The following is a 13,000-nucleotide window of genomic DNA, read 5'->3' on the forward strand; positions in this document are numbered from 1 at the left end:
ATCACTCACAAGAGTGACATAGTGGGTTAATTAACTATAGAGATAAATACATTTGTTAGCTTAGCGTTCACTGTTTCACTCACATTTGCATAGTAATTACAACAAAAATAATTTAATACACAGTGTATAATGAAAAATTAATGTATTTAAGGAAGTGCTTCTTTTCCTACGCAATTCTGACAAAGCCGATTTGTCATGATAACTGTTAAATAGCTTTCTTTGATCTAGTTCACAAACTGCAACACCTTCTAAACTTTTCACCCGAATTAAGGCCCTAGAACCAGGGTCTTTACTGAATGTACTTCTGAACAAAAAATGATTCTGATAGCTGGAATCAAATGTTTTTGTTAATTCTGCCTATCGAGTTCTTCTGGTGATATTTCTGTAGAAAAAAAAAAAAAAAAAAAAAAAAAAAAAGCATCCCTCAACGCACATTTTTTATTTCTAACCAAGAAATCAAACAAGAATATTAACAGATGTAGCTTTAAAAATACTTTGGTAATTCCTGAATAAAGATTAATTTTTTAAAAATACTTTCAACCTCTATTTTGCACCCTTAGGGCTTGAATTTGAAAATATTCTCAAACTTTTTTTTATTCCTAACAGATAAACCAAATGCCAATTTTCATAGTTCTAGCTTCAACATCACTTTAATAGCACCATTTTTCAAAGAAATGTTTCATCCCATATTTCACCTCCTTAGAGGTCGAATTTCGAAAAACACCTTATTCAAGAATGCCTGCAGTGTAAGGTCAACACCCTCACCAAATTTCAAGTTTCCATGGTTGGGTTTGGGCTGGGTGATGGTGAGTCAGTGAAAATCAGTCAGAACATTTCCTTTTATACACAGAGGAGATTGCTGTGACAATGCTTATCATGATAATTTACTACAGTAAATTTTCACTTCTTGGGAGCTGATTTTATCACATATATTTTTGTTGATGGTAAATGAATGTTTATACCTTGGCTGAGCAACAAATAGAAGCAACATCATCCAAAATAATGGTGCCAAGTGAAGAAACTATTTGTTAACGGAAAGAGAGGAAGACACTAAAATTTCTGCACTACATGGGAACTACAACTGAGTGAACCCATTAGAATTATATAACCTACAAGTATCAGAACTAACTGAAGGTGACTAATCTTGAATAGTAAACAATAAGAACAGTCATAGAAATTAAAATCTCAAACCACTAGTAATAAGCAAAAAATTCATATCAGCTAAAGAGAAAGGAAAACCAAGCTTGGGCTAGTAACACAGGCGTGTACAGAAAGAAAACAGAAATAGTAATGCATTTAGAGATTATGAAAACTCGCCCCTTTTTTCATAATGGGAGTTTCAAGTTACTGTAACAACAAATGGTCAAACTACTATCTTTTCTCTAATTTGATATTATATAAAAACAGATAAGATACCAAAATACCCAAGCAGAATACTGCAGATCTTCATATATATAGTCTGCGAAATATCACCTAATTGTCAGCTGGGAGTGTGCTGAGTCTAGGGTAGGAGTCTACTGAGTCTAACCTAACTTTGTTGTTTTTTTGTTTTGTTTTAATTAACCAGACAAACACATACTTTATAGCATAAAAGTAAATAGTATGTATAGTCACCTTCCAATTGAGTGCTGCAGCACGAGAAATTTTTGTAACACTGAAGCACATTCTCTGTCATACTCACTAGAAGAGAGAGCTTACTGGTCCTGAATAGCTCGGATTCCAAATCGTCAAGCATGAAAACAATAACAGCTGACTGACTAATGAAACTTGATTTCCAATTAAAGAGTTTAAGAAATTTCAAGCAGTCAGAACAAAAATCTTTCAACAGGATTCAGAAACAGACTGATATGAGACTGGCAGAAACTCAATATTTTAAGCGTTTTTCTGGTAAGTGATACACAGAATCCATTATCTCTAACTACCGTATTTACTCGAATCTAAGCCGCACCTGAAAAATGAGATTCGAAATAAAGGAAAAAAAAATTTCCCGAATCTAAGCCGCACCTGTAATTTTAGACTCTAAATTCAAGGGGAGAGAAAAGTTTTAGGCCGCACCTCCAAATCAAAACAAAGTTGGTCCATTGTAATATGAGACACAATTTAGGTCGAATGAATGACGATACAGCTACAGTAGTTTGGTTTGAGTCGTAAGCATAGCAGTTAAGCTTTACCAGGTAGCCATTGCTATGCGTCAGGCGCTCCGTCCGTATTTATTCGGGTACCCTTCCTTTTTCACATGCTCCGTCTGGTTTGAATCGATTGCTTAGTTTGCTTCGATCCGATAATTGCCGTTTTCTTTGTTATAGGTGTTTACGTCACTCTTAAGCTGAAAATGCATTACTGTACTGTGTCATGCATTGTTTGTCGCATTCTGATAGTGCGTGTTTACGGCCTGTCGCGGCTCGCGGCATGGCTTGCTTTTGTGCGTGCTACCGCCACTTACAAAAAAAAAAAGAGAGGAATCTTCTCATTAGCGAAACAATGGCAAGAGACTACTATTTGTTGTTACTTACACTGCTGCTTTCTTTGATAATGATCAACAAGAACCAAATAATAGACTGCATATGATAGAACATGTTCTGAACGAGAGTTAGGTGAAAATTTTTCTCCGTTTGAAAATCTTTGCGGCCGCTTCTTTAGTACATGAAATTCTGCACAGAAATTAGTCATCTTAGGTTTAAAAATCTAGTCAGTTGCCGTGCTTCATTCCTGACTGTATCACTATTAGGCATAAGAATAATACGAATAAAAACATGACACGATACGTATATTCTTCCGCGTTTGCTGTTGTCTCACTCTAGTTTCGTAGTTTATTAGGCAGACAGGATTTAAACGAGATAGCAGCAAACATGAAAAATACGTGGCAAAATGTTTATATTCATATTATTCTTACGGTGAAGAGAATACTGCATGTGATTCACAGTTCATCAGGTTCCTATTAGCAACCATCTCTTCTCACAGGAAGGAAAAAATTGAGAACGTAGAGTTGGCCATATTGACAAACATCCCAAACAGTCTTGCCAGTCGGATTTTCGTAGTACATTGAAATTCTGCTACATTCGAAGATGAACAATACGGAATTTGTATTTACTTCGTTGGATAATGTATGAAAATGCAGTGGTCGAAACTCGGGGCAGAGAAAAAAAAAATCTTGTCTTGCACCCTTCTTCTTTTTTTTTTTTTTACTGGCGCTTCGGTTTTGGCGCCAGTATTTATCTTTTTGCCTACAAAGCTTGCCTGTGTAGCGCTACATATATTCGACGGCAGAAGTTAGTTGTGGCGGCACCTACCAACATTTTTCAGAACCAGAATGAGATTTTCACTCTGCAGCGGAGTGTGCGCTGATATCTGCCAGGAAGTTTCATTTTTCAGAACTTCCGCTTGCTTTGCACTCGATTCTAAGCCGCAGGCGGTTTTTTTGGATTACAAAAACCGAAAAAAAGTGCGGCTTAGATTCGAGTAAATACGGTAGGCTTATTTGAACTAATAGCCACCAACAGCACACACTCCATGGCAATGCATTTATGAAATGAGTGCCCATGACAGATTTTTAATGTTAGTCAATCTCGGGGAAACGTGAAAAAACTAAAGACACCAAAAACCATATTTGTCTAACCCAGCCATGTGCATCAGAGACTGCTTATGTGGTTTGTCCTATGAAATCAAGAGTTTTCAAAAACAATATCAAATTTAATTCACATACAGCAACAAATAGTAGCTGAGAAGGTAAACTAATTCTCAGCAGTTTGGATCAGGCAATGAGTAATGACTAAATTATGTAGCATTTCGAAAGTACACTGAATGGCTGAAGAGAGCAAGGAGAGTAATTTTTTCCGTAGGTATGAAAGTACCAGACCTAACGATGTGGCCAAAACAAGGACATTTGTTGTTAGGAAACACCTATTTTATCTGATAATCCTTACACAATTTCAGATGCCTATATTTGAATGATCTGTGTTTTTATTACTAAAATCGTTGACTGTTCCACTTCGTGGCTATGTAAAGATGTCCTCCACTCAAACTTGATATTGACAAGACAATGTATTACTTGGCCAGGTAGGTACCTGGATGTGACATGCCAAACTTCACATTTTTTATGCAACAAACAATTGCCAAAGGTTGACGTTTAAGCACAATACGAGATTTTCCAGAATAACATGTTCCATCGTTACCCTCCATGCACAATGAAATATGCAAGTAGGGAATGTATTTTAATTATTTGGTAGATAGCAAACACGCAACTGTGAGTGTTTTATGTTGATATCTGTAGAAATGATGAACAAAGTGCAGACACAGGACATTAGCAATGTGCAACAATGAGCATCTCCACCAGCTGTGAAGGGGTCGCTTATGTTTTCACGTCATGGCTTGGCAATGTTTTGAACAGCAGAGAGAAAGGGGCACTTTCTGCAACATCAATGCCCAAGAAAACAATTGAAATGTTTTAATGGTGATATATAAATTGACTATCTACTCTGAGGTGATGTCATAAGATTCTCTCCACATATGTTCCTCAAGTTAAATGTGAGTTCAGTTCAACTAACTGTGTAGTGGCTTTACTTGAGGAACAAAATACAGATGAGTTCTTTCAAAAGCAGTTATATCATTTTGTAGTGAGCTGGCGTAGTTGTGAGGTCTCTAAAAACTCTCAATCATCTGCAGACAGCAAGAAGTCCTCGTAGTATAATTAGCGGAACTGAACAGTACATCCACAGCTACGTCTTATCTGTGAAGACCCTCATGAGACCTTCAGCATAATGGGCAAGGGAGTTATCACTGCAGATAATCAGTCGACAGGTGGCAAGGCCGGTGGCAGGGGTTTTTAGATGTGGAAGGGATGACAACTGTCAAAATGCAGGTAGTGTTGGTGGTTAATGGGTTTAATATTGGCAGAGATGTGGATGGAACTGTCAGAGAGGTGGAAGCCATCATTCAGAAAGGTAGTATGTTAGGGTAAGGAGGACAAGGTGAAGCACATGGGAGAGATGATGTTCACTTTATGAAGGAACGAGGACAGGATGCCTTAGGCCTGAAGGCCTGAAACCAGATCATGAAGATAACATCAATGAACCTGAGACACACATGGGACTTTGGAGTTTTGGGAGGCTAGGAATGTGTTCTCTAGATGGACCATAAAACAGATGGTGTAGGAGAGTGCCATGTTTATGCCCATAGCTGTGCTGTAGATTTGTTTGTGCATTTTCTCCTCAACTGAGAGGTAATGTCAAGATATACTTAGTAAGGTGTACAAGGAATGATGTAATGGGTTTGTAGTCTGAAGGACATTGGAAGAGGTAATGTTTGATAGCTACAGTTATTGAGGGATGTTGGTGTATAGGCAACAATGACCATGACTTGGGATCCAGGAAGTAAAGGGGTGGAGTTGGTGCAAATTCAGTGAAGGAAGTGGTAGTATCTGACTTGAGAAGCAAGGTTTCAAGCGATTAATTGGAAGTGTCTGTCAACAAGAGCACAAATTCTTCAGTAGTAGCACAATAAACAGTTACAGTGGGGTGTCCAGGTTTGTCAGGTTTATGGGTCTTGGGGAAGGAAGTGAAGGTGGGTGTGCAGAGGGAGGAGGGATGTGGACTTGGGAGAGTCTCAGATGGGCCTAGGGATTTCAGAAGGTCACCTCCCAGGAATTTCTTACCTCCTAAATGGCCTCACCGCCCTCCCCAAGATATGTTCTCAAGACCCCTAGCCTTTCAGCAGAAGAATGTACAGCCATACACAACTGTAAAAAATACCCTGACCTAATTATCATCCCTGCAGACAAAGGCTCCACCACTGCCATGATGAATCACACTAATTATCTGAGATAAGTCTTCTGCCAACTGTCTTACTACTGCACCTACAGGCTTTGCCAGAGAGATCCCATCTCTGAAGTCCAACACAGCCTCCAATTCCTTCTGAAATCCTTAGGTCCATCACAGAACCACTCAATGCATCTCCCACACCTCACTATAATGACACACTGTCCATTTCAGACATATGGAACACTCCACTGTGTCACACCCATTCCCAACTTCTCGCCATAGGGATTATATTCCTGTGGAAGGTCCAAGTGCAAGCCCAATCTGCCCAACTGTCCACCAGAATCAATGGCCACCATCAAACTGTGGCGGAAAACAAAGTCGACCATCCAGAGGCACAACATGCAGCTAAGCACATTTCAACGGATACTTCACTATTCGGGCCACTGGATCGATCCTTCCTTCCACCATCAGCTTTTCTGAATTTAGATGGGAGTTATCCTCATACCACATCCTTTGCTCCCATAGCCCTCCTGGTCTCAATCTCCATTAACTCACTGACTCCACAACCTTCACCAAACAATTTCCCCTTCCTCTAACCTGTCATCCCTTCCCAATTCACATCTTCACGTCACCTTCTTGTTCCTGCTCCCCACCAGCTCCAGCACCCGCGTATCACATGCGTAGCCCATACACCTGCCACCCCTACACCCAGCATTCCTAGCCAGCAAACCAACTGCCACCCCTAACCCCTCTCCCTGCCCCTCTCTCCCTCAACCCACTCCACCCAACCCAACAAAACCGATCTCATCCAGTCCACCTGCAGAACTGCAGTCATGGAATTGTGCATCCAGCCAGCAATATGTAGTGTGAGAATGGACTGATTCCAAAAGCTAGCAAGTTTTCTCTTTCTCTTTTGTGTGTGCCTGTTAATGACACAACATTTCCGCAAATCGATCAGTGGAAAGAATGAATCTAGCCAAATGCATTTTTTTGTTAACTTTCAAAAATTTTGGAAGTATCTCCATAGCACTATTATCTATTGTGTGTGTGTGTGTGTGTGTGTGTGTGTGTGTGTGTGTGTGTGTGTGTGTGTGTGTGTGTCTTATGGGTGCTCAACGTCGAGGTCATCTGCGCCATGACACACATTAAAAGAAACAAATGTGGACAAAATTAGTAAAATGGAAGCATACAAGCAAAGAAAGGGGGAAAAGATGAAAAATGCTGTATAAGAAAATAAAATGTAAGAAAAACGAGAAAGAGGTGTCAAGGATGCCACAGGAAATTGTTACTGGCTGGTGGCTGGATGAGCCAGTCATCCTGTAAACAAATTAAGAATCTCTCCCTAAAATCTTGGTAAAAACATTAGACAAGTCACAGAACTTTAAAATTTTAACCACATTTGTTTGAGTATTTCCTAAACGAAATGGCATATCTGCCGGCAAGTCAGCTGCGGCCCCCCGGCCAGAAAATAAAACGCTGTCCAATAAAACGTGGCACACAGTGACCTGGAAGCCACAAGTACCACACATTGGAGGGTCCTCTCGCCGGAGCAGGAAGCCATGCATAATAGGACTGTGGCCTATCCGAAGACAAGTGAGGGGAACCTCGTCCTGTCTATGGGGCTGGAAAGAAGTACACCAGACTCGCATTGTGGGATTCACTAAATGGAGCTTATTGTGTCATTTACAGCCACTCATCCTCCCACGATGCATGACTCATGAGCTCAATAGCAAGGTGAGTGCGTGCAGGGGGATGACACACTGAAATACTTGCGGATCGAGACACACCTCCTTGGCTGCGATATCTGCCCTTTCGTCCCCAGCAATGCCGATGTGCCCTGGAACCCAGCAGAAAACCACCTCTTTCCCCAGTCATTGTAGATGGAGGAGGGTATCCTGGATGTTATGGCCTATTTTATCTGCTGGATACAAACATTGCAATGAGTGAGGGGCACTTAGTGAATCGGAACAGACAAGAAATTTAGGACGGGAAGCGCATCTCACCTGCTCCAGTGCCCGCAAGATCGCAGACAATTCTCATCAAAGACAGTAAATGCTTGAGGCAGTTGGACCTTGAAGACAAAATCTGGAAAAACAAGAGCAACCCACAGAATCCTCCTTGTTTCGACCCATCCATAAAACAGCTACATAGTCTTGGTGGTCGGATAAAATGGTAGAAAATGTTGCATTAAAAATGGTGGCAGGAGTGCAATCTCTCTTGTAACACACCAAATCTAAAATCACTCTGAGCCTCTCCAGTATCCAGGGTGGCAGGCAGTTAGAACCCTGGATTTGGGGCTGTACAGGCTCCACACCAAGGGACTTCCAGCACATGTTGCACACGGATTCCTAATGGCATCATGGCTCATGGACAGTTGTAAAAACCGCACTCCAGAGACGGACGAGCAACAATATGGTGAGCGGGTGCGTTGGAGCTGCAAGAAAACAAGCCTGGCACACCAACAGGAGCTGCTGCCAGATGGTAAGTGGCGGTTCTCCCGCCTTAGCACAGAGGCTGGGTATGGGACTACTCAGTTGAATCCCTGCATGGTGGACAGCGTCAAGGATCCGCAAATAAGAGGACCTCGCTGACCCATAGTCCAGCTGCGAACACACAAAAGCCCAATAAAACTGGAGAAGATGCGCCCTGTCCGCTCCCCAAGACCAGTGGCTAAGGCACTTGAGGATGTTCAGTGCCTTCATGGTTCTGGCTTTCAAGTCTTGCAGGTGTGGCAACTGTGACAATCTGGAGTCAAAAATGAGGCCCAGAAACCGCACTGTGTATTTAAATGTAGGATAGTGTCACACACACACACACACACACACACACACACACACACACACACACTTATCGGCAGAAAACTGAAAACTCATCTTCGCAGCCCACTCTTCTAACCACCGCACTGACAGCTCACCGTTGCAACACTGGAGGAGGAACAGAAAACAACAAAGTTGTCCACAAATAAGGAGAACGGCACTGGACTCCTTACTGTAGATGTTATACTTTTAATGGCGATGGCAAAGAGGGTAACACTTAAAACATAAACATAGCCCTGGGGGACACCATTCTCCTGCTCAAATTGATCAGACAGTGTGTGACCAACTCGGGTCCGAAAAAACCGTTGAGACAGGAAAGAACGAATGAAAAGGGGGAGGTGGCCAAGAAAGCCCCATTGATGCAGTTGTGTGACAATACTGTGTCTCCAAGTAGTATCATGGCCTTACTGATATCAAAGAATATGCCAATAGAGTTATGCTGATGGAGGAAGCTTGTTGAATTGCCGCTTCTAGGAGGGTCAGGTTGTCAACCGTGGACCGAAACTTTCGGAATCCACATTGAGAGCAGCTAAGGAGTTGGCTGTCTCTAAGAGCCAGACCAGACTACGGTTAACCATCCATTCCAGTGTCTTTCCTACAAAGCTCGTCAAGACGATACTCTGACAACTACTGGGACATGTGTGGTCCCTTCCTGGTTTGAGGAGACTCATGCCATGACTGCTTTTTGCTCTCTTTAATGAGGCGGCGAGCCTTGGCTCTCGCAATTCGAAAGGTTGAGAGAGTCCACTGTCAGGCGGCGTATAAACCGTTGAAGAGCCACACGCCTGTCCCGGATGGCTAGATGGCACTCTTCTGTCCACCAAGGAACAGGCCGCCTCTGAAGAGGACCAAAAGACGTTGGTATGGATAGATCAGCAGCTTGATGGATCACATGCGTGATGTGATCCACCCATTCCTGTATGCTGTCATGGTGTTCAAACACAGCCAACTGGCCGAACAGCATCCAGTTAGCCCTGCCAATCATCCACATTCGTGGCTTCTGTTCCAGCAACACATCATCGAGTAGCTGAAGGCGGATTGGGAAGTGGTTGCTGGGAGGAAGGTCGTCAGTGACCTCCCAGTGAACAGAGTCAGCGAGGGCTGGAGAGCAGAGAGAGAGGTCGATGGCTGAGAATGACCCAGTAGCACCACAGGTCTGAGTACCAGCGTTTCGGAGGCACAAATCTCCAGATGTCAGGAGGCTCTCCAAAACTCGGCCCCGATGGCAAGTAGATGTTGAGCCCCACAAGACATGTTGGGCATTGAAGTCTCCCAGAAGGAGAAATGATTGGGGGAGTTGTGCGATAAGATCTGTGGGAGTCTCAGAGACTACTGCATCCAGTGGGGGTAAATAAAGACAACAAACTGTAAGCCTCTGACATGCAGAAATTTCAACTGCAACTGCTTGCAGGTCGGTATCCAGGGGAAGAGCAAAGGAGTGGTGCACATTATTGACAAACACACCAATCCCTCCTTTGGCTCTTTCCCCAGTCAGATCGTCCTTGCGATATAGGGTATAACCCCGTAGTGCAGCGGCATTAGATGCTTTGAAATGTGTTTCCTACAACCACAAGCACAGAGGACGTTGCTGCGCTAGCAGTCTCAGTTCTTCCATGTGCATACTGAATTCATTCATGTTCCATTGTATAATGGGAGCCACCTATCGGAGGAGGGGGGAGGGAGGGGGGGGGGGGGGGTAGTACTCTAATCCTGACTTTCTGATGGGGAGGGGAGCCCACAATCGGTGCAGGCTTAGGTTTGGAGTGAGATGGTTGTCCCAATCCGACACCAAGCCCCACAGCCTCTAAAGAAAAATCAACTGAGATGTCAGAGAGGTCAATGCCGACACTGTCAGGCCGTTTTCTGCCCGATTCCACCGGTGTTGGACGTTTAGCCTTGGAATTTTTTCCCTGGGTAGACTTTGCACCCACAACGGCAGTTGAGGGTGTGGCAGCATTTGACAGTGTGCCAGATGGAGCCTTTGGGGAGGGAGGGAGCTCCACAATGTCAGCAACCACAGCTTTTTCTGAAGTTCTCGGGGGAGGGACAGGCTTAGACACCACTGAAACAGCACAAGTGCAGAGACAGACGCAGGTGCTAGTGCTGACAGCAGCAACCTCCATTTGTGTAGCAGCATCAGTTTTCAGGACCGGCTGTTTCAGAATGGAAGAAAAGGAGGCAGCGAATGTGGGTGGCTGCATGGACTTATATAGCTTCTTCGCTTCACCATACGGGATGCACTTTGTGGTTTTAATCTCCTGGATCTTCTGTTCCTCAAGGAAAACTCTTCTGTCCCTGCCCCACACACGGTGACCCCCAGAGCAGTTAACACACTTGGGAGGAGAGGAGCAACCAACTCCCTCAAGGGCAGCTTTACTGCATTTCTCGCAAGTAGCTCTCAAGTCCAGCTAATGGTGAATCAGCTCCTCGTACTACAGCAATAGTCAACCAAGAATTGCCACTAACAACCTCTGTAGTAGTACAAGAAAATTGAATCTTGCAACCTACAAAGGTAATAGGACCTTGAGAGGATCGCGCTAAGTTTTAACTGAGCGCGATCCGCAGAATTGCTCTACTTCTGGCGCCGCCATTGCATTTTATCAGGACTCTACTTCCTGCCGCGCCCAGTCTTATCAGTAGGCACATCCGTTACAGAGGCAGCTGCAGGCTCATTCGACTCGAGGCAGCCACACGAAGCACACAGCCATGCCTTATAGGAGGAGAAGATATATGAGGAGATCGAGGATGCCTGTGTACAAGAGTGTTGATACTTTTTGAGTTACTCCAAATGAGACTGGTCAACAAGAAATACTTCAAGGTCCTATTACCTTTGTAGGTTGCAAGATTCAATTTTCTTGCCGCCGTTGGATAAGCAGCTGCAGCAGCAAGTCATATACTCCTAGCTCACTCATTTGTTACATACTTTTAATTCTTAATTTCTTTGCGTGTTTTTGGTACTTGCATTGTTTAATTCATAAATTTCGGGCGTATTATAGTATTTGAGAGTTGTAGCATCGCGTTTTAGTACCTGAATAGCGTAAAATCGCGTAGTCTCCTTCCGCCGCCGAGCAGTGTGTCAGCAGTGCACAAGTAGCAACATTACTGCATTTACTAGGCAAACTTGTATTTTAATAACCGTTTAAATTTTGTGTCGATTTGTTTGCGCTCTCTGTAGATTAGTTCAGACGTTCTTTGCACAACAGTTTTTAGCATGGATAGGGACTGCAACTGCTGTGTTCGGATGCAGGCTAAGTTGGCATCCCTTCGCGCCCAGCTTCAGGCAGTGTTGGCTTCGGTCACACAGCTTGAGGCTGTTGCCAATGGGCATCACTGTGGGGGTCCGGATGGGGGTTTGTCGGGGACGGCCAGCTCGTCCCACGCATCCCCCGATCGGGCTACGACTGTAGTTGCCTGGGATACTGCCCGCATTGAGGCTGATCCCTCACCTGTGGTAGAGTGGGAGATCGTCTCAAGGTGTGGCAGGGGGCGAAAGACATTCCGGAGGGCTGAACGGAAGGCCTCTCCAGTTTGTCTGACGAACCGCTTTCAGGCTCTGTCTCAGGCTGATACTGATCTTCGGCCTGACATGGCTGCTTGTCCTGTTCCAGAGGTTGGCCCTCAGTCTGCAAGATCCGGGCGGTCGCAGAGGGTGGGCTCACAGGTAGTTGGGAGCTCCAACGTCAGGCGCGTAATGGGGCCCCTTAGGGATATGGCAGTAAGAGAGGGGAAGAAAACCAATGTGCACTCCGTATGCATACCGGGGGGAGTCATTCCAGATGTGGAAAGGGTTCTTCCGGGTGCCATGAAGGGTACAGGGTGCACCCATCTGCAGGTGGTCGCTCATGTCGGCACCATGATGTGTGTCGCTATGGATCGGAGGAAATCCTCTCTGGCTTCCGGCGGCTATCTGATTTGGTGAAGACTGCCAGTCTCGCTAGCGGGATGAAAGCAGAGCTCACCATCTGCAGCATCGTCGACAGGACTGACTGCGGACCTTTGGTACAGAGCTGAGTGGAGGGTCTGAATCAGAGGCTGAGACGGTTCTGCGACCGTGTGGGCTGCAGATTCCTCGACTAGCGCCATAGGGTGGTGGGGTTTTGGGTTCCGCTGGATAGGTCAGGAGTCCCCTACATGCAACAAGCGGCTACACGGGTAGCAGGGGTTGTGTGGCGTGGGCTGGGCAGTTTTTTAGGTTAGATGGCCTTGGGCAAGTACAGAAAGGACAACAGCCTCAACGGGTGCGGGGCAAAGTCAGGACATGCAGGGACCAAGTAGCAATCGGTATTGTAATTGTAAACTGTCGAAGCTGCGTTGGTAAAGTACCGGAACTTCAAGCGCTGATAGAAAGCACCGAAGCTTAAATCGTTATAGCTACAGAAAGCTGGCTGAAGCCAGAGATAAATTCTGCCGAAATTTTTACAAAGGTAC

General features: G+C 44.4%; 1 protein-coding gene and 1 long non-coding RNA gene across 3 annotated transcripts in view; one reads left to right on the plus strand and one right to left on the minus strand.

Moving 5' to 3' along the window:
* LOC124614039 overlaps nucleotides 1-13,000 on the plus strand; it is a 49,362-nt gene that overhangs the window by 27,070 nt on the left and 9,292 nt on the right. The gene's annotated exons all lie outside the window — the stretch shown is intronic.
* Nucleotides 1-13,000, minus strand: part of LOC124614038 (hamartin) — a gene marked incomplete in the record, with an annotated part of 233,167 nt that overhangs the window by 4,524 nt on the left and 215,643 nt on the right.

Source organism: Schistocerca americana, chromosome 4, assembly GCF_021461395.2.
Source record: "Schistocerca americana isolate TAMUIC-IGC-003095 chromosome 4, iqSchAmer2.1, whole genome shotgun sequence".
Classification (NCBI taxonomy): domain Eukaryota; kingdom Metazoa; phylum Arthropoda; class Insecta; order Orthoptera; family Acrididae; genus Schistocerca; species Schistocerca americana.